General features: G+C 42.6%; 1 protein-coding gene across 3 annotated transcripts in view; it reads left to right on the top strand.

Annotated features, from left to right (window-relative positions):
* Positions 1–20,255, top strand: part of RAI14 (retinoic acid induced 14) — a 144,752-nt gene that overhangs the window by 65,839 nt on the left and 58,658 nt on the right. The gene's annotated exons all lie outside the window — the stretch shown is intronic.

Raw genomic sequence — 20,255 nt, forward strand, 5'->3', positions numbered from 1 at the left:
GAACAATTCAGAGGTAGGATCAGCACAGAAATCGTTCTAACATAGTGCAGGATGTGCTGGGGGGTGGGTGTACTGGCATCTAAGCTGGGCTTGACTTAAGCAAAGTAGAACTAGCCTAATATTTTGGAGGCAGGTCCTGAGAATGGTTTTTATAAATACTATGAGGAATCATGGGGTTATCTGAATTAATACTTGTCATTCATTCCAAGGGGATCACCACCTCCCGGCAGAGTGTTTATGTAAGGACACTGTATTGGAGGAACATATGGGGTCTTACGTTTTGAAACTTGGAGTGTAAAAGTTTAGTTGAGGGGCGCCTGGATGGCTCAGTTGGTTGAGTGCCTGACTCTTAATTTCGGCCCAGGTCACGATCTCAGGTTCGTGGGATTGGGCACCACGTTCGGCTCCGTGCTGAGCATGGAGCCTGCCTGGGGTTCCTGTCTGACCCCCTCTGCCCCTCTTGCTGTGCTCTCTCTCAATCTTAAATAAACAAATAAATATTTAGTATAGAATGACAGCAGTCAACCTTGCATTCTTGTTTTCCAGGTCCAAGTGTGTATTTTACATCTTCATTGTTTGATAGCCACATCAACGACTTTTCTCTTTGCTATGTAATGTGTATCAACCAAAATTTCTAGATTCTTGTGTTCTTATTTTATCGATGTCTTAGTTAATCGGACCGTGTCTTTGAAAAGTCTTACAGGAGGATTTAAGTAAAGGCATATTGGGTTCCTGCGTGTTTGAGAACGTGTTCGTGTTTTCCGCACAGCCAAAGGACTGTTGGTCAGATAAAATTCTGTATGTCGCTTGATTCCTCTCAGAAATCTGATGGCGGTAGCCCATTGTTTTCTGGTATTTAAAGTTTTGGAGAAATGTGAGCGGCCTGACTTGGGGAGCCTTTGAAAATAACCTGTTTTCTATCTGGATGGCAATAGAGTTTTTTTCTCTATCCTTTAAATTAAAAAAATAGGGACAAAATGTGTCTAGAGATGCTGGTCTCTTCTCTTCCGCTCCCCCCCTCACTAATTCTAGCTGCTACTTAGAGACTCATTTAACTTTATAGTTAAGCTTTTCTTTATTTCATAGTAGTTTGCTTTTATTATTTCTTAATTTTGCTCAGATTTCTACATCATGTATTAAGTTGCTTGGATCCCTTTTTTTTTATATCTTTTTTCCTCTCCTTCTTACTGTCTTTTTTCTTTTCCTTTGAGTCAAATTTGTCTTTTACTTTAATTTCAAATTTCCTAGATTCCTCAGTCTTCTCTTCACCGTTTCCAACACATTTTAAATTTGGCATCTCCATGTAGTCGTCTTTGATTCCAGACTGTTCTATAGAGAAGTTTCATAGACTTATTTTTCTCCCGAATCTAGCTGAAAGCACACATTAGGAAACCTCTCTGGTTTCGTAAAGACCAATTCTGTTACAGGAATAAATGTGCTCTGATTCTCAAAGACGTTCTCTTCCTTTGGACTGCGGGAGCTTTTCTTAGGGCCTGTGCTATTTCTCTCAGCTAATATTTATAGAGGAGAAGGCTGTGATCATTGGGAACTGAGGAAAGAGATGGTTTCTATCAGATATTTTAAGATTCCTATTCAAATATTTCTGACCAAAAAAAGGTGGCGGGGGGGGGGGGGCGCTGCGGGGAAGCAGAAGGGAAATCTGCCTTTGTCAATCTCCATTTTGCCATTCCAGAAGTCTGGTAGCCTGAGGAGGGTATAAGTCTGAGTGGGACTTTTGGCAGTGGGCAGTTGTCTGTGCCAGAGTTCAGTGAGTGAATGGCAGCCTCGAATTCACTGGGGCAGTGTCCCCTTCTTGGCCGGGCACAGTTGCTTTCCTTAGGCACTGGCCACACGTGCCTGCACGGCTGGTCTCTCATGGTTTTCCATCGTCCTCTCGGCATGTGACGCACTTCATAGTGACCGACCCTCACCATTACTGTTTGCTGTCTGAGTTAGGTGTATGGAGTTTTGTTGGGATATCTTCCGGGCATTTTCCTGGAGGGTAAGTGACAGCTTGTCCTTGTCCTTGGTCTATTTGGCCTTTCTTCAAACTTGTCCCATCTGACCTAAAACTACAAGAAATTCCCCAAAGTTTCTGGCTTGTGGATATCATCTTTCCATGGTTTCCTGTGCAGATACAAACTTTCCATTAATTTTATAGTCTGCAGTTCATTTTAATGGGACACCGATAAATCGTTCAAGATATTAAGACATTGATGAATTTTCCCGGGGTCCAAACCACTTTAGTCGCTTGGCTCAGAGGATAGTTGCAGCTGGATCTCCTGGATGTGCATACAGTCTGCAGTGCGTCTCATCTGTGCCGTAGCCACTCAGCAAACCGGGGCTTGCCCATGGGTGTACATAGTGGATGTGAACATCAGCCAATCCGAGAGGAAAAGACCCACTGTGCAAACTAACAGAATGGGCATTCCCTCAGGAGTGTGAATAATAACCACATTAGCTCACACTCACTGAATGCTTACTATGTGCCAGACACTGTTCTAAATATTTCGCAAATATTTGGTTCATTCAACTCTCACAACTCTACGAGAGAGGTTAGTCGTAGGATTTCTCATCTTACAATTGAGGCACACAGGAATTAAGTCATTTGGCCAAGCACTCACTGGTGGAACTGGGCTATGAATGCAGGCAGTCTGGTTTCTGGGTCCGTGCGTTAAAGCACTATATTATACCGCATTTCGAAAAGTGGGACTGAGGTTGGAGATCTGATAGTGTAAGGAGTTTGGATTTGTTCGAATAGCCGGAAGGGAACCAGCTGATGCCTAGCAGTGTGGGTAGGTGGCAAGATGAAAATGTCAAGATAATATTCAAATAGTTGTAGTGGAGAAGAGGGAAGACTATCTTGGGGGAACCACAAGGGCTGGCTACTTCCTTAATATTTTTACCGGCAACATTATTTGAAAAAATTCAGTGCTTTGCTGGTGTCTTTTACTCAGGCAAACATTCATTCCCTTGACAAACATTTATTCGTCACTGGCCACATCAGCCCTTGTGCTAGGTGCCAAGGATGCAGATGTAAAGACCACAGTCCCTGCCCTTGAACTCAGAGTCTATGGGACAGCAGTAGATGGGCACACCAAATGACTTTTAGTAGAACTTATTTCTAAGTGGTAATAAGCTGTACATAACGTGTCCTGGAAAATGGAGCTTCAAAATTTCCAAAGCATCCATGTTTTTATTATTATTATTGTATTGTTTTAATAATAAAAGAACTAATTCATTTTAAGTGTGTGTTTAAAATTTTTTTTAAGTTTATTTATTTTAAGAGAGAGATAGGGCAAGCAGGGGAGGGGAGGAGAGAGAGGGAGAGAGAGAAGCCCATGCAGGCTCTGCACCATCAGTGTAGAGCCTGATGCAGGGTTTGAACTCATGAACCATGAGATCATGACCTGGGCTGAAACCAAGAGTTGCATGCTTAACCAGCAGAGCCACCCATGCACCCTAATAATTTTGAATATGTGTTTAGACTGCAGATCCCTGACATATATGTTAAAGTCCAAATCCATAGCCTAAGAAGATGTATTAGAATTCCATATAATATGCTTAACTAAATTTTCTCCCTTTTAGTGAATTTTCTGTGTGTTCACTTGGCATCTATGTCCATCATAAAATTCTAAGGCAAGACATTTTGGGGGAATCCCTTGTGGGCTCCAAAAGGAAAATGAATGAGGCTTCACAAATAGGAACATTGATGAGTTTTCCAAAGTTCTCTGTATTTGCTTGTGTCCTCAGTTTTGGCTTCTCTGTTGGTCTAAGAAGTGTGCAGTAACAGAGTTAAGCATTCTTGGGCTTTCTTTTGGGGCCCTCTGTCTTCCAGGGACTGGGGAGATAACAGTGCAAGACAGCCATCAGTAAAATCAGACTGATGATAAACATCACAGCCCCTCATCTTGTGCTCTTAAAAAACGCTGCCCTCTGCCTTTAGATGTCAGGCAGAAATAATTTCTTGGAACCAAATTTTTTCCCCTGTGGGTGGATATTGGAGTTTATTTTGGGTTTGCTATTATTGGAGTGTAGAAAGGCTATAACAGATATGCCCTTTCTTGAGAACTATGAGTTTTGGCATAAATAAATCAGTGGTGTCTCTTGCCTCAAATATATTAAAATATCCAGACTACTTAAAATTAACCTCTGATAACATTAGACGTGTGCTTAGATGTGTATAGTATTTTGATTATTTAAGTTGCTTTAGAAATTTGGAATGGTAATGATGAGTTGGAACACTGGAAGTTCCCCTCCAAGTTGGAGAAAGTTCTATTTTATTTACTTTTAATTTTTTACTTTTATTTTTTTTAATTTGTTTATTTTAGAGAGTGCAAATTGGGGAGAGGGGCAGAGGGAGAAAGAGAATCTTAAGCAGGCTCCACGCTAAGCGTGGAGCCTGATGTGGGGCTTGATCCCGTGGCCCTAGGATCATGACCTGAGCTGAAATCAAGAGTCAGACACTCCACTGACTGAGCCACCCAGGTGCCCCTAGAAAGTTCTAATTTAATGTATCGAGTCATTAAAAAGTATCCAGATATTTATTAGGAGGGTCATTATGGAAGAATATGAAAATTTCTGCCATCAAGTATGAACTGTTAAGAGAGCCAAACATTTTTAAATGTGCTGTTATCTCCTATTGTACAAATGAGGAAATGGAGATGAACAAAAATAAATACCTTCCCCAGGGTTACACAGCTAATAACTTGTAGAGCTAGGATTTGGACCCAGACACTCAGAATGTAAGCTCTTGGCCCTGCTATATTGCCTCTCTGTAAGAAGACGTAAAATGGGAAAACCACGTACTTTGAATGCTAATGTTAAACTTTGTTAAAGTGAAGGGCATGGAAGAACGTTCAGCCTTGTTAGCAGAGTGATGGCAAGATAAAAATGAGAGGAAAAATTACTCAAGTAGTTACAACGTTAGAAGAGGAAAGAATATCTTGAATTCTGGAGCCAAGACTTGGCCAGAGCTCCAAGCTTTAGTGTGGGGTGTGGCAGAGGCCAGAGGAAGAGGTGGGCAGAGTGGAATTTAAGGTTTGTGCTAGATTAAGAGGAGCCTTCAATTGTGCATGTGTGTGTTTGGGGGAGGTGGCCAGGGGGAGGGGCACTAAAGAATATGGGGTCTCTTGTTGGCCGTGGACAGCCATAGATGATTTTGCATAGGAAAGTGAGCTAGAGTGGTAGGCAGGAGTAACCAGCAGGGAAGTTGACATGGGAGAAAGGAAGTGGGGGCAACTGGAAGCAGAAAGGCCAGTTAAGAGTTAATGATTTTCTGCTTAAAAAGTGTATACCCCCTTTAGCCATTTCTCCCACCCCCAATGAGTAAAGGGGGTATATTTTTTTAATGTATATTTTGTGGGGGGGGCAGGCACCGAGAGAGGGGGGGGGACAGAGGATCCGAAGCAGGCTCTGTGCTGACAGCAGAGAGCCCAGTGCAAGACTCAAACCCAAGAACCATGAGATCATAACCAGAGCTGAAGCCAGACGTTCAACCGCCTGAGCCACCCAGGTGCCCCACATTTTTTAAGTAAAAAATAAAAACAAAACAAAATATAGCTTACTCTCCCTCTTTATCAGGTTAAACAAACAGACAAACATTATTCCTGTTTTCTGGATGGGCAAGTGAGTCCGGCATGGTGAGTTGGCTTGGGTGAAATCACACAGCGAAAGGTGCCACTACACAGCGTTTTCTGTTGTAGTAGATTACTAAAGAAAGGAGAACGAAAGGCGGGACTTCTGAGCCGCAGCTCCCTGCTTCCCTGGTCTGCATTGCTTCTCCGTCCTTCATGCTCATTAACTTTGCAGATGCACTGGGCACCAAATAGTTTTCTTCATTTTAAGTTTTTATTTTATTTTGAGAGAGAGAGAGAGAGAGAGAGAGAGAGAGAGAGACAGACAGACAGAGAAAACGAACAAGTGGGGGAAGGGCAGAGAGAGGAGGAGAGAGAAGCTCAAGCCTGACTCAGGGCTCAAACTCACAAACTGTGAGATCATGACCTGAGCTGAAACCAAGAGTTGGAAGCTTAACCAACTGAGCCATCCAGATGCCCCTCTTCATTTAAACATTTTTAAACAAATATGTAAAATGTGAATCTGCTGTAATCTATAGAAATAAGCATTTATATTTATATAAATCTGAATATAAAAGAGCAGTACAAATCAAATGTGGACCTTGTTCCCTCAAATCAGCATCCTGATTTTGGAGAACTTTAACCTGTTCATAAAAACTCCGAGGGGTGCTGGGTGGCTCAGTCTGTGAAGCGTCTGACTTCGGCTCAGGTCACGATCTCACAGTTCACTAGTTGGAGCCCACCATCAGGCTCTATCTATGCTGACAGCTCAGAGCCTGGAGCATGCTTTCGATTCTGTGTCTCCCTCTCTCTCTCTCTGGCCTTCCCCTGCTCATGCTCTTTCTCTCTCTCTCAAAAATATATATTTAAAAAAAAAATGCAACTCCTAAGACTGCCTCTGTGCCAGAGCAGGGTTTGAATAATCACTAAATTTGAGAGTCATGTTTTATTAGCCCGCTTTCTACATAGGAAAGAATGTGGGCGACCAAATACATAGCCAAGTATCTCCAATGTAGGAAAAGGACTTATTTCACATCCTTAAACTTGTAGGAGCAAAAGTGTAGTTAAACTAGAACTTAAAAGAGAACTAAAGAACCGGGACAAGAGTTCAAAAGCTTTCCTAAGCATTAAACCACAATTTCGGTACAACACAGCTTGGATGGCATATAAATAGCTGCCTTCTACTTGAATTGAAAGAATATTGGACAAAGATGGTCTCAGTTACTACTTACTATTGCTGTATCACAAACGACCTGGAATTTGGTGGTGTAAAATATCCTTTGTGTTATGCTCATAGGTGATGGGTCAAGTGTTTGGACGGGATGCAGTAGGACTGGCAGCGATGGCTGTCTGTACTTTAAGATGTCAGGGACTCAGTTGGGAGGGTTGAAGCCTGCAGGTCCCTCGCAGCTTGGAGGCTAGAGTCATCTGGATGGACACTTCTTCGTTCACATCAATGGCAGAGAAGGGGCTGAGAAGGTCAGATGGTGTGCACTCACCCTGGGACACCTGTACATGGGTTTGCCTGCTCCTAGCATGACGATCGGCAGAGAGTGATGATTCCTAGAAAACCTGATGGAAGTTGTATGACATTTTCTGACCTTTTCATTGAGAGTCAAAGAGCGTCATCTTCGCCACATTCTGTGACAGGCAAATCAGCTCAGAGTCAAGGAGATGGGACGTGGATACCACCTCAAAGAATTAGCATTGGTAATCTGTTTTCCACAGTTAGCAGGGAAATAGGTAAATTAAATCAACAAAATCTCCCTTATCTTTGTTAATTTTTATGTATTTATTTTAGTGTTTATTTTTGAGAGAGAGAGCATGAACAGGGGAGGGACAGAGAGAGAGAGAGGGAGACAGACACAGAATTCAAAGCAGGCTCCATGCTCTGAGTTGTCAGCACAGAGCCCGACGCGGGACTCGAACTCCCAAACTGGGAGGGAGATCGTGACCTGAGCAGAAGTGGGACGCTTCACTGACTGAGCCATCCAGGCGCCCCTCCCTTAATTATCTTTTTTTTTTTTTAATTAAAGTTTATTTATTTTGAGAGACAGCACACATGCACAGAGAGGGAGAGAGAGACAATCCCAAGCAGGCTCCACACTGACAGCATCTTGGGGCTTGAACTCCAGTCAGATCATAACCTGAACCAAAATCAAATTCAAATGTGAACATTTACTGCCTCCAATTAGAAAGACAAATGATTTATTAAAAATACCAATAGATCGTGACCTGAGCAGAAGTCGGACGCTTCACCGACTGAGCCATCCAGGCGCCCCTCCCTTAATTATCTTTTTTTTTTTTTTAATTAAAGTTTATTTATTTTGAGAGACAGCACACATGCACAGAGAGGGAGAGAGAGACAATCCCAAGCAGGCTCCACACTGACAGCATCTTGGGGCTTGAACTCCAGTCAGATCATAACCTGAACCAAAATCAAATTCAAATGTGAACATTTACTGCCTCCAATTAGAAAGACAAATGATTTATTAAAAATACCAATAGCTAATGTTTCTAAACTGAAATTAAAAAAAAAATTAAGACTATTAAAAAAATGTTCATTTTCTTTTTATAGTATTCTGCTGGGAACTTATTCAAGAACGACCTTGCTTCACTCCTGCTCTCAAACTTTGATCCAGTACTTTCTATTAACTCAAAATCTGTGGGGCCACCTCAATAGCAGGATAATCTTCTGAACTAACTTACGAACAGTCCTAAGGAAAGCAGGAAAAGGGGGGGGTGCGGAAAGAGGCTGTTGAAGTGTCTCTGATGAACAGTGATTAATGTCAGAACCTCTGTCCTGATGCTCTAAGTCTCTATACCTGTTAGTGCGCCCCAGGAGCTTGGTAAAGAGGAGAGCCCAAAGCATCTAGCACGATGCCTGGAAAAAGTAGAAGCCAAAAAGGTGTTGAACTGAACTGGATTAAATAAAGATATTAACTGTAGGAATGGAAAACAGGTTAATGCAAGGGAACCAGGGAGACATCATCAACAGCTGATTGACTGCAGAGACGGAGGGAGAGAAGAGAGCCAGGGCTTACATCTGGGGTGACCACACCACTAACCAAGGCAGGGGCATCAAGATGAGGGGCTCATCTGAAGGAGGTTGCAGGGAGCTTGGTTCAGGCCCTGTCTCTCCATGGGGCATCTTTGATTGCCTGTTGGTGCTTATTAAGTCTTTATGTCCAGTAAGGTCTGAATGTTGATTCACTGAACTGTTTAGCGTTTTAGCAGATACAAGCTTGGTTAATACCAGGTTGGTTTGTGATCTTTATTGTCGTCAAGGGAGAAATCATTCTGGCTGAACAGAATCACATAGGGAAGTTTTAAAGTTTGCATTCATACCTGGGTGATTCCGATGTGCAGCCAGGTAGGCATGATGCCTGGGCGTGATCAGGGCGAGAGGCCACCCTGATCCTCTACTCTGACCATTTAGACACTTAAAGAGCACCTAAGCATTTGACTTAAGACTTTGTGTATGAAATCATTTCATCTGGATACTTCATGTGGAATCTGTCTTGTTCCACTTGGCTAGAGAGCAAAGCTCAGGGATTGTGTCTGCTTATCAAACTCAAATACATGCCAAAAGTACTTACAGTGTGTGCTTGAATTCTAGCCACACATGTCTCCAAGCATCCCCTGTGCAAGGAAAGCCTTGCTCAGGCCTTGAGATGATCATTGTGACACATGTACCTCCCTTTAAGCAATGAATATATCTTTCAGTAAATCAAATCTCATTTATGCGCGTGTATAATACACACACATACACACACACATATAAATTATATAGTTATATAATAAACTGTATTAAAATTATAAAAGAGCTTACTGTACAAGGAAGTTCACTGTTCTGTGAACATGGTTGCAAAAGTAAATAATCATGCTTTAAATGCTTTTGTAGGACTGTATGTTTCGTGTATAATCATGAGTCTGCTTTAGGCGTGGTTCCTGCATTTAATAGGGACTTAGAGCCCCGAGTTCTTCGTGTCAGTGCCACCAGTTTTGCCCTCTGGCCCATGTGGCCCACCACGCTGTGCTCTGTGTTCTGCCCGGTCTTCCTCAGTGGTGGTGCACATCCATGGGTCGGGGGAAGGGACGAGAGGGGCAGGACTGAAGTAGAAAGGGCCCGAAGGTCTGGGGTTTGAATTTTGACTCTTCTTCTTTCTGGCCTTGTCACTTTGGGTGAAATCCTTCTACTTTCTGTACCTCAGTTTCCTTGGCAGTTAAACGAGGATAACAATACCTACCTCCAGGGATAGTTTATTAATTTCTTTGCTGGCTTAAAATAACGATGAGAAATGTATTCTCTCACAGATCTAGAGGCTGGACGTCCAAAACCAAGGTGGCGGCAGGGCTGTACTCCCTCCAGAAGCTTAGAGAAGAACCCTTCCTTGCCTCTTCTGGCCCCTGGCAGTTGCCCATCATCCTTGGTTAATGGCAGCAAACTCCAGTTTGTGCTTCTGTCATCACATGGCCTTCTGTCCTGTTTCCGTGTCTTCATCTCTCTCTCTCTCCTTATAAGGAGGCCTTTCACCAGACTTGGGACCCACTCTAACCCAGTATGACCTCATCTTAACTTGATTACACATGCAAAGACCTTATTTAAAAACAGGGCTGCATTCTGAAGTTCAGGGAGGGCATGAATATTGTGAGGGCACTATCCAACCCAGTGTAGGTGAGTATAGTGACCTGAGTCAGTTCTTTATGGCACCTGGAAGGAAAGAGCGCATAGTTGACAGCAAATCACAAGAAGGCATTTGTAAGGCTTGGCCCATTTGTTCTCCAATGTCATGACTCTTTTTTTGGTTGACTGTCCCTGCTGTTTGGCCATGCTGGGTCACTTTCCTCTCATTTTCTCCGCTATCATTTGGGGACTTCTAGGTTGCTTCCTGATATTTCTCCAGGATTTGGGTTCACAGCTTCAGTTTTTCCTTTCTGTCATCACTCTAACAGTCATACAAATGACCCCTCTAACAACCTGCTTCTGATAGATAGGACTGTGTCCTAGACCTCCTTCCTATCCCTGATCCCACAGTCATTTCAAATACCTGCTCATCGGCACCTACCATGCTCTTGATCTCAGAATGTCTGCTTTACCTGTCTTTCCGGTTTCCAGCCATCAAGCTGACTACCCCTTACTCCCATCCTTCCCAGTGCTTCCAGTGAAAAATCACACAGCACTACCAAATGATTTGCACATGGAGTTAACAATTCCTACTTTTGTCTGGATTTCTGGGACTGCTTGAAAACCCCTTTACTCATTTCAAGTGGGTTTCCTTTCTCATTTCCCCCTGGAGCTGTTGGGAACATTGTTCAAGCTTCTGAGACCACCATGGACCCTGCACTGTACCCTTCCTTTCCCAAGAAAACAGAAGGCATAAAACACAAACTGACTTCCTGTCTCCCACCGTATCTCTGTGTGCCCTCCTCTTCCTCTTTTACTGCTCAGAAGCAGAACGTGACTGGTTTACAAAGATCAGCCTTCTGCCTGGCTGAATCTTCAGTTCCACTACTCACCCCTTATTTTCTTCATTCTGTCTCCGCTGGCTCCTTGGCTTCCCTCAGACTATCAACACTGAAATCTTGTCCATCCTGAAAAGTTCCTCCATTTTCCTTTAAATTGAACTGCTTAAGCTTTCTCCTCCTGAGAGAACCCAACTGTACTGTATATTGAGTAACTTTACACATTTCCTAACCTCTGTGCCTGTTTCCTCATCTGTAAAATGGACTAATAGTGCGTATCTCATAGGATTATTGTTTAAGATTAAGTTACAATGTAGTATGATTCCTAGGACATTGTTAGCTATTTTTTCGTAGTAATCATATCCTCACTGGGCTTTCATAGGTCTTGGTTCATTGCACTGGTTTAGCACTGACAAGCAACAATGTTAAGTACTTATTGGATGTGTTTCTGCTCTCAGCAGTTATAACTCCCTAAGGGCTGAGCTGGCTTCATAGCCATCTTTTTAACCCTACACTTCCCAGAGTATCTGTCCCCTCCCCCACTTCAGACACTAAATAAATGAATGCTTCAATTCCATTGAATTGGTTGGAATCATTTTTTCCCCCTGAGGGGTAAAGTTGGTTTGACCTATTCCCAGACTTACCTCTGCCCCCATGAGACTGCTTTTACCTCTTGTGACAAGATTTTTAAACGTAATGTTTTAACGTTGGTCCAAGAAAGGAATTTGGTAAGATTATGGAGACTTTAAGTACATTTGTAGATTGAGACAAAGACATCAGTAGAGAAGGGTTTAATCAACAGTGGCTCCCAAGAAGTAGGAAGAAAACAAAGCTGTTCAACGAACAGCTCTGAATTGAGCCCCTACCATCTGGCAGACAGTGGGCAAGAGGCCAGGGGTTTAGTGGTGAACAAGGCAGATGCTGGCCATTGGCCATATCCTGGAACTCCTAGTCCAGTGGGAGGTCCACAGACCTTTAAAAATACTTCAGAAATACTATTTAGTTACAATTGTGTCAAGTGCTATGGACGAGAAGCATGAGAGAGCCTAACAAGGGGAGCTAACCTGGTCCAGGTGGCCAGGGAGAGCAATGGGCAAGGGGAAAAATGAGTAGGGTATCTTGGTGGAGTGGGAGGGGCAGCGAGACCAGCCTGTTTCTGGATGGAGGTGTTAATAATTATGTATTATGTCCATGACACAAAATTTAGTGTTTACGTGGAAAGACTTCAGGAATCACGGACATAGTCCATTAAGGGGAAGGTGATGGATGTCAGGGTGAATGCCAGAGACCGTGTAACCTGCACATGTGAATAATCTGAAATAAAGATGTAGGGAGAGGGGAACTCATTTTAAATGAACTTCTTAAGTATTGGTCTGAAGCAACATTAATGGAAAGCCCTTTATGAAACTTCTGGTCTCGTTAAAATGGTCCAATGTTTGGGGCACCTGGGTGGCTCAGTTGGTTAAGTGGCCGACTTTGGCTCAGGTCATGATCTCGCGGTCCGTGAGTTCGAGCCCCGCGTCGGACTCTGTGCTGACAGCTCAGAGCCTGGTCCAGTTTCAGATTCTGTGTCTCCCTCTCTCTCTGACCCTCCCCTGTTCATGCTCTGTCTCTCCCTGTCTCAAAAATAAATAAAACATTAAAAAAAATTAAAAAAAAAATGGTCCAATGTTTATTTCATGATGTATTGGTAATTTTCTTGGTTTTCCATAAACTCTAAGGCCTCTCTTGGACTAACTCCCTGTTTACTAAATATATCTTGTATTTTTCAGTTGTTGTGTCTTCTCTTCATTAACCTAAATATTACTCATCGCAAGGTCTAGTTCACTCCCTAGTCAAAAAACCTTCCCTGTCTGCCTAGGTGAAAGTTGACCCTCCTTTCTTTTGTGCTGATTCACCATGTGGCTCACTTTATCATTCTGTCCTGTTTTGTGTTGTTGGCATATTTCTCATACTGTTCTTGTTAATCTATATATAAACTGTATGGAAAATTCTGGAAAGACTATGGCAGCTATGTAAAAAGCACCAAATAAATAGTCATTGGGTGAATGAATGAATGTAACAACTATAGGTTCTTCTGTATAGTCAACACGGGAAAATATCATTTGGGCCTGAAGCTTGATGGTTTCTTGTCCTCTGTCTTAAAATATGAGGTGTGTGCTCTTTTTTTTTTTTTTTTTCCTGGATGGTACTAATCTGAAAACTTCCTAGTGAAAACACTGTCTACTTTGTGTAACTTTCATCTTAGACTTACTGATTATATTGGCAAAACAGTCTGCACTTCATAAACTAGAGGAAGAAATGCAGCATTTCCAAAGATAATCTCTCAAATAGACTCCTCCAGATGGCTGCGGAAGCAGATCCATACAACAGGAGCTATGCTAATTGGCGATGATTAGGGTTTTAGAGTCCTTCCTAAAGAAAGTCAAAGAAACTCTTTCTCTTCCTAGATTGCTCTCTGCCACTGGATTATTTTGGTTGGGTTGATATATTCCAAAACTCAAACCTGCCTACTAGCCAGATGTCTGTGACCACTGAGTTTCCACTGGTTTTTCAGTTCCCAATGATTAAACCAAAATAAAAGAAGGTGATGCCATGTCTGGCCAACAGCAGACATTGTCAATTGCCAAAGCTCCAGCGTCCATCATGCGGTTGACATGGTGTGTGCCACCCTCACAGGAGGCAGGCAAGTCCTTCCAAAGGCCAGGCTTCAAGGGAAAACTCTTAAGCAAGTAGTGTCATTTGGAAATGATTTGATGAATAGGAAACTAACAGGCCAGCCATTGAAAATCCCATTTGTGATAAATTAGCAGGAATGTTTGGAGCCTACATTGAAGGTAAAGTCTGCCTTTCCCACGTGCTGCCCTTCATAGCTGACACATTACACATGTCTCTGGAGCGTAACATATGGCTTCCTGAACTTGCAAATGTGGCTTAAATGTGCTCTGTTGAAATAGCATCTGTTTAAACAGTCTCCTGGAAAACTGAGCCATGTTCAATAAAATAGTTAATTTCATGTCTGTGAATGTTTCCTCTAGAGCCCTTTAAAATGTTATTTTTAGGGGCTGTACTAGAAAATTTGCAAATTTAAATTTGCAGGAAGGCATTAGCTGCCTCTGAAAGGGTAACGGCCATCAGTCCTAAGTTGTAAATATTAAAAGATTCATACAGCATGAATCATAAATGGACAGTGTGAAAGATCTAATTCAGTAATAATAGTCACCAGTTTTTGAGTGCCTACTGTGTTCCAGGCTCTTCATGTACATTATATTTAATTCTCAGGATATTTTGCAAAGAGGTGGGATCCCTCCCATTTTACAGATAAAGAAATGGAGTCTCAGATGCCCATAACCTGCTCAAGACCACTTAGGTGGGAGGTGGTGAGTTCAAATTTCAACTCAAAAACACTAAAATCTGAAGCCAGTCTCTTTTTCTGCACCAGGAGTTCTTAGCTTAATGGATGGACTAGGAATAGGGGTTTAAGTCAGAGACCCCTATGAAACTGTATGCAAGCTCTTGTGTGTTTGTGCATTATTCTGGGGAAAGTCCATAACCTTAGCAGATTCTCCAAGGGATTTGTGAGGCCTTCTAAAGAAGCAGATTTTGGCACCTGGCTGCCTTCATTTTAGACAGGAGGAAATAGCAAGTGAGAACACAGACCATCCAGAGGCACTTGGTTCACAGTTGATTTGACCAGAAAGTGAACCACAGGTCTTCTTTCTAAACTCTGTGTGTACGTGTGTAATAAATTACATATAGAGAAAAGTGCAGAAAACAAGAATGTAGCGTTTAACAACAAGGGAACCTCTGTGGAGCCACTAACCAGGTCATGAACTAGAGCATGGGACCCTAAAGTACTCCCAGGTGTCTCTCCCTCCTCAGATGGCATATCCTCACTCCCAACCCTTTCCTGACTTTTAGGGTAGCCTTGTCCTTGCTTTTCTTTATAGTTTTACTATCCAGGCATGCGTTCCTAAACCATATGGATCCATCTTTCCCGTTTTCATCTTCATATACATGCAGGCATGCTATTGTATTCTTCTGTGTCTTGTTCTTTCAGCAATATTGTTTTTAGTATCCGTGTTGTAGCATGCAGTTGTAGTTCATTCCGTTGCTTGATTATATTGTACTTTATCTTCTATTATTGGATATTTGATTAGTTTTAATTTTTGCCTATTATGAGCAATGCCTTTGTTAACATTCTCGTACTCATCTTATACACGAGTTACACATGCAACTCCCCCAGGAAAGCATAATATGGATTAAGCTTTTGTTGGAAACAAAATACCTAGCACTACAAAGAAAAAGCCAAGAATTTTTCTCTTCTTTCACCTCCTCCCTTCATGCTTCTGTGGTAGCCTTTGCATATGTTTTGGTTGTCTCCAAACTTGGAATAAGAATCAAAGAGCACACTTGACCCCGAGTCCAGGGGTGCCAGAGATCACTGGGATTAGAGTCTCCAGGATGAGGCATGGGCATCTGCACAGTTAGCATGTCCCAGGTGATTCTTATGACTGGGAGACACTGGATTCGTGCCAATGAATTGGTAAGACCTGGCTCCTTCGTTATAAAGAGATTCAGAGAAAGTGTACCCGTGATTAAAATACTAGAAGATTGGCCTTAGAAGATTTAAGGGCGTAGGAAAGTTAAGGGAGTTGGATTTATTAGCCTGTAAAAAAATGGAAACATGATTAAATAGTTATTTGCAAAAGAATGAAAGTTTTATAATTGAAAAAAAAATTTGCTAAGTCAAGAGAGATTTATGTTGATCAGGAGGAGGAAAATCCTGCTAAAATGAGCGACAGAACCAGCATTTGCTAGGCACGACAGGGGGAGTAATAAAGGCTGTCGTCAGTGCCTTCAGGGAGCTGAAGACAAGGAAACAAAACACGCACCGCGCTCTGGAACAGAAGCCGGGACGCAATATTTCATCAAGTCTAGACTGTGGGCTTCAGTCAGATGAGTAGGCGGTCCTCTGGGACACAATGGTGGAGAGAAGCAGAGAGAGGTCACCATGAAAAAGTTGATGAGCCTACAGGGCTTGAAGTAGGCTTTAGAAGGAAGCCTTTTCATAGGCGGTTGGGATGACAGAATATTCTAAAGCAGTGGCATCCAATGTATTTTATTGAGATTCCCCAGGAAAAATACTTATTTTATATCACCACCCAGGACACACATACATAATCAAAAGTTTCATAAAACATTTAACTTTATTAAATATGATGCAGCTGATGTTCGCTGTTTTTTTTTTTTTTCTAATTCATTGTTTTAAATGTTGGATTAACCTGCTCGTAGGTGGAAAATGCCATTCTGAGGGGACCAGGAGCCCAGTGTGGAGGCAGAGCTAATCACGAAGCTGCCCTATGGAGGAAATGCCATTTAGAGGAGGGGATTTCCGTGGGAGGTGGTGAGGGGGGTGGGGTATTGTTTGTGTGGCGGTGGGGTGGTGGTCTCTAGAAGTCTTCCCCAATTCCAGAGCATGGGTGAATTACTTTGGGTCGTTATGGTAAAATTTCACACTTCACCTATCATATGCCCTACTTCTTACACAAAACACCTCTGACACCAAATGGTTTTCTTTATACCCACAACCAATTCTCCAACTCTTTGGGCACCAACTAGGTGTCTGGTGATGCAATTCAGTTCTGACACTAGTGGTCTGGAGGTAGCATCAGACCCCACAGTTAAGGACTCAGTCCCACAAAATTGCTCCCACTTCAGATGCCATCTGAAATTTCTGGGCCAAATGCACGTCTAACCAATTAGCTATAAAGTCATAGTCAGGGAGGTGGAGGTTCCCATAGCCCGCTCCTCAGGTTTGATCATTTGCAAGAACAGCTCAGAGAACTCAGAAAGGTACGTTTCTTACTATTACCAGTTTATTACAAAGGATTACAAATCAGGAACCGCCAAATGGAAGAAATGCACAGGGCAAGATAGGGGATGTGTGTGTGGGTGCGTAAGTGAAAAGCGTCTGCTCTCTCCAGGATCATCTTCCCAGCACCTCCTTGTGTTCATCACCCTGGAAACTCCCTGAACCCTATGGTTTCAGGGTGGTTTAGGGCTTTTTATGGAGGTTCCACTTCGTAGGAATGATGGATTAGATCATTGGCCATTGGTGATTGACTCAGTCTCTAATCCCTCTCCCCTCCGTGGAGGAGGGGGTGGGGCTGAAATTTCTAACCCTCTAATTTATATGGTTGATTCTCCTGGCAACCAACGCGCATCCTGAAGATGTCATTAACATAAACTCCTGTAGGGGAGCTTATTATGAATAACAAAAGATACTCTTCACCCTTATCACTCTGGAAATTCATGGATTTTAAAAGCTCTAGTGATAGAAATCAGGGACAAGGACCAAGTCTACAACTCTTATATCACAATATCACAACCTATTTATCTGACCAACCCTACTGTTGGACGGTATATTGGCCAAGGTAGCTTTTTAAGATTCCTTTTGATGCTTGGTTTCAATTTAGTACCACTCAGCAGAGGGATAGAGACGGGTGAAAAGAATTTGCTTGTAGATTCTCAAGAGCAATGACATTAAAAGTATTAAACATCTGTTCTATTTCATTTTGCAGATGGCCATGGAATCTTTGGCATGGAATGTGGTGCTGGGTAGAATGGTTTTATAGGAGAAAATATAGGGACTATCTCCATGGGCAGGTATAGGAGAGGAAAGCGATAGCACCTTGAAAACCATGCTTTCTGGAAGAAACATGGTATATAGCCTGTTGTGCATATCAGAACTACCCATAAATATAACCAGCTGCCTGGCCCAGGACTAGAGAGCTCTGTCACATTAGCATCCCCTCCTTATGAGGGCTGGCCAGCAGTCTGGGTAATGTGTTTTCCGAATCTGGATTCCTGGCTTAGAGAGAGGACAAATTGGGATACCTCTTGTCTCCACTCTTAGCATAACTTGTGTGAGAATTTTAAGAGTAAACTCTCTCTTTCTTTCCTCATTTTCTGACCAATGATCTACTTTCTCCCCCAGTTTCTTCTTCAGGTGTGCCCTTGTTTTCCTGATGGGTTCTGAACTGGTCTCTTGGCTCAGACTCTAAGGCCAATATATAGCACCCATCTGTTTCCTTCCTCCTGCTTACTATGAATCCTGTCTGCAGCATATCCAGGTTGAATGGTGTTATAGGTTATTTATTAAATCTTTGTGTGTGTGTGTGTGTGTGTGTAACCTTGTTCTCTTTGCCTTATCTTTTCTAACAGAAAAGTAACTTCTGGCCTGCAGTGAAGGGAAACTAGATAAAAGAGAAGTATTTTAGACCTCAATGTGCCATTGACCTTGTCCTCCAGAGGGTGGGGAAGAAGGGATCTTTCTTGCTGTGTCCTATAGAAATTGAACTCCCTAAATATCCACATGTAACTAATTTTAGGGAACCCCTACAACTAGATTTTTCTCTACCCAAGAGTTGAGTTTCTTAGTGGCACTGAAAAGGAAAATCCTTTCATGTGGCTTTTCTTTGCTTAAATACTTTCGATCATATCCTCTGGGGTTTAATATCCTTTTGATCTTCCCTATCCAGTTTTAATTTGGTCAGTTTAAATTAGGGAAGGATTTAAAGACAACACTAATAATGTACCTTGGGGGTCATGTAAATGGGAATCATTGGTCCTGAATGTACTTTATAAATTTTTTGTTTTGTTTTGGCTTGTAAAATGCTGTTTGGAGGAAGTCTGTTTCTTGGTGTTGGCTACATTTTGTTCTTAGGTAAAGCTTCCCATTCTACCACCAAATGCTTGTGCTTAGGGTAGTGTATTTACTGTGTATTGTGTTCTTCTGCAGTAGGAAACCTGATTTGCCTTTGTGCAAAGACAAATCTCTAGCAAAGTTTGGTTGGGGGGCATTTTATAGATTACATATTTTGAGCTTTAGAGGAGGAATCACAGTGGTCATCGGTCCAAAACCTTGAAAAACTGAGGTACTGAGAGGTTTTGGGTGACTTGAGGTCTATAGCATGAAAGTATCAATCTAGAGTTCTGGAATTCTAGTTCGTGCAGCCTAGCGGACAGACTTCTGATTTTTGTTTAAACCTAGCTCCTCATTCCTGTGTTCTTGCACTCAGTGGTGGCCATGGGGAGGAGAGAATCCTGAGAAATGGGAGTGGCCCAGTCCTGAGCCTCTCTCAAAGTAAATTCTGTACCCAAACCCTGTACACGTCAACTTTACCCCTCCATGGCCTTTGGCTTTCTCTCAGGCGCTGCCTCTACGCTGGGGTGGAGAGGTACCTGGGACATCTTGTAGATCTACCCTTGCTGTATCAGAAGGTGGAGCCCTACTGGGTTTCCCAGTTCCATCAGCACAGAAAGATTGGGAACATGCTCCGAGAGTTGGATGAGTGTAGTCCTGTAAAATTCTCTCTTGTTAACTGTTACATTCCCACTGTCTCCTCTCTCTGCCTCCATGCAATGGTGTGTGGCAAAGCCTTTAAAATGAAATGCCTAGAGGTTCTTATCTTCAGAGGCCACAGGAAGCAGAGAAACTGTAGAGCTGAATGTAGAACGTTTGGGGGAGGGAGAAGGAATCTCTTTAAGGGTGTTGGTATCCATAACAGGAAGGGCCAGAAAGTGGGTTTATAGGAGAGGTCTGGAGGGCAGGCCGGCCTGCAAAGTGACCCAGGGGCTTTGATGTGCCCCCCCCCCCGGGATCTTTTGTCCCTGCATTAATCTTGTATACCTCATACACCTCTCTGTCATAACTCTTCTTCAGTCACTGATTTTATTCTCTCACTCCTCTGCTCCAAAACCTTCAATGGCTCACTGCTGCCTTTTCACATGTGAAACTTCTCGGTCTTATACTCAAGGCCCATTTGCTCTTATATGGAGATCTTCTCTTTTCCTTTGTAAAAGTCAAAGCCAGCTTTTATACACATGAAAGCTTTCCTGTCACTGTGGTTTGTAGAGTTAATTCTGTTGAGGTTGGGGGTTTATCAGTGGTGGAGGCTTTGGTCAAAGCTGTTTGTTGTCTAATAGCTTGCTCAGGAAGAAGTTTTGTTTCTCATGAGACTTTGTAGAGGCCGTAGCCTGGACAACTACTTAAAATCATTATACAGCTCGAAAATCTGGCCAGTGAACAGGCCAGAAAGGGTGGCAGTGAAAGCGGATGAAGAATTGTGTGTAAATAAACCATCAAGTAACCTTGAGCTGTTGGCCAGTTTGGTTGTCTACACTGCGGGCCCAGTGAGCTGTGGACCA

This window comes from Neofelis nebulosa, chromosome 1, assembly GCF_028018385.1.
Source record: "Neofelis nebulosa isolate mNeoNeb1 chromosome 1, mNeoNeb1.pri, whole genome shotgun sequence".
In the NCBI taxonomy this organism is placed as follows: domain Eukaryota; kingdom Metazoa; phylum Chordata; class Mammalia; order Carnivora; family Felidae; genus Neofelis; species Neofelis nebulosa.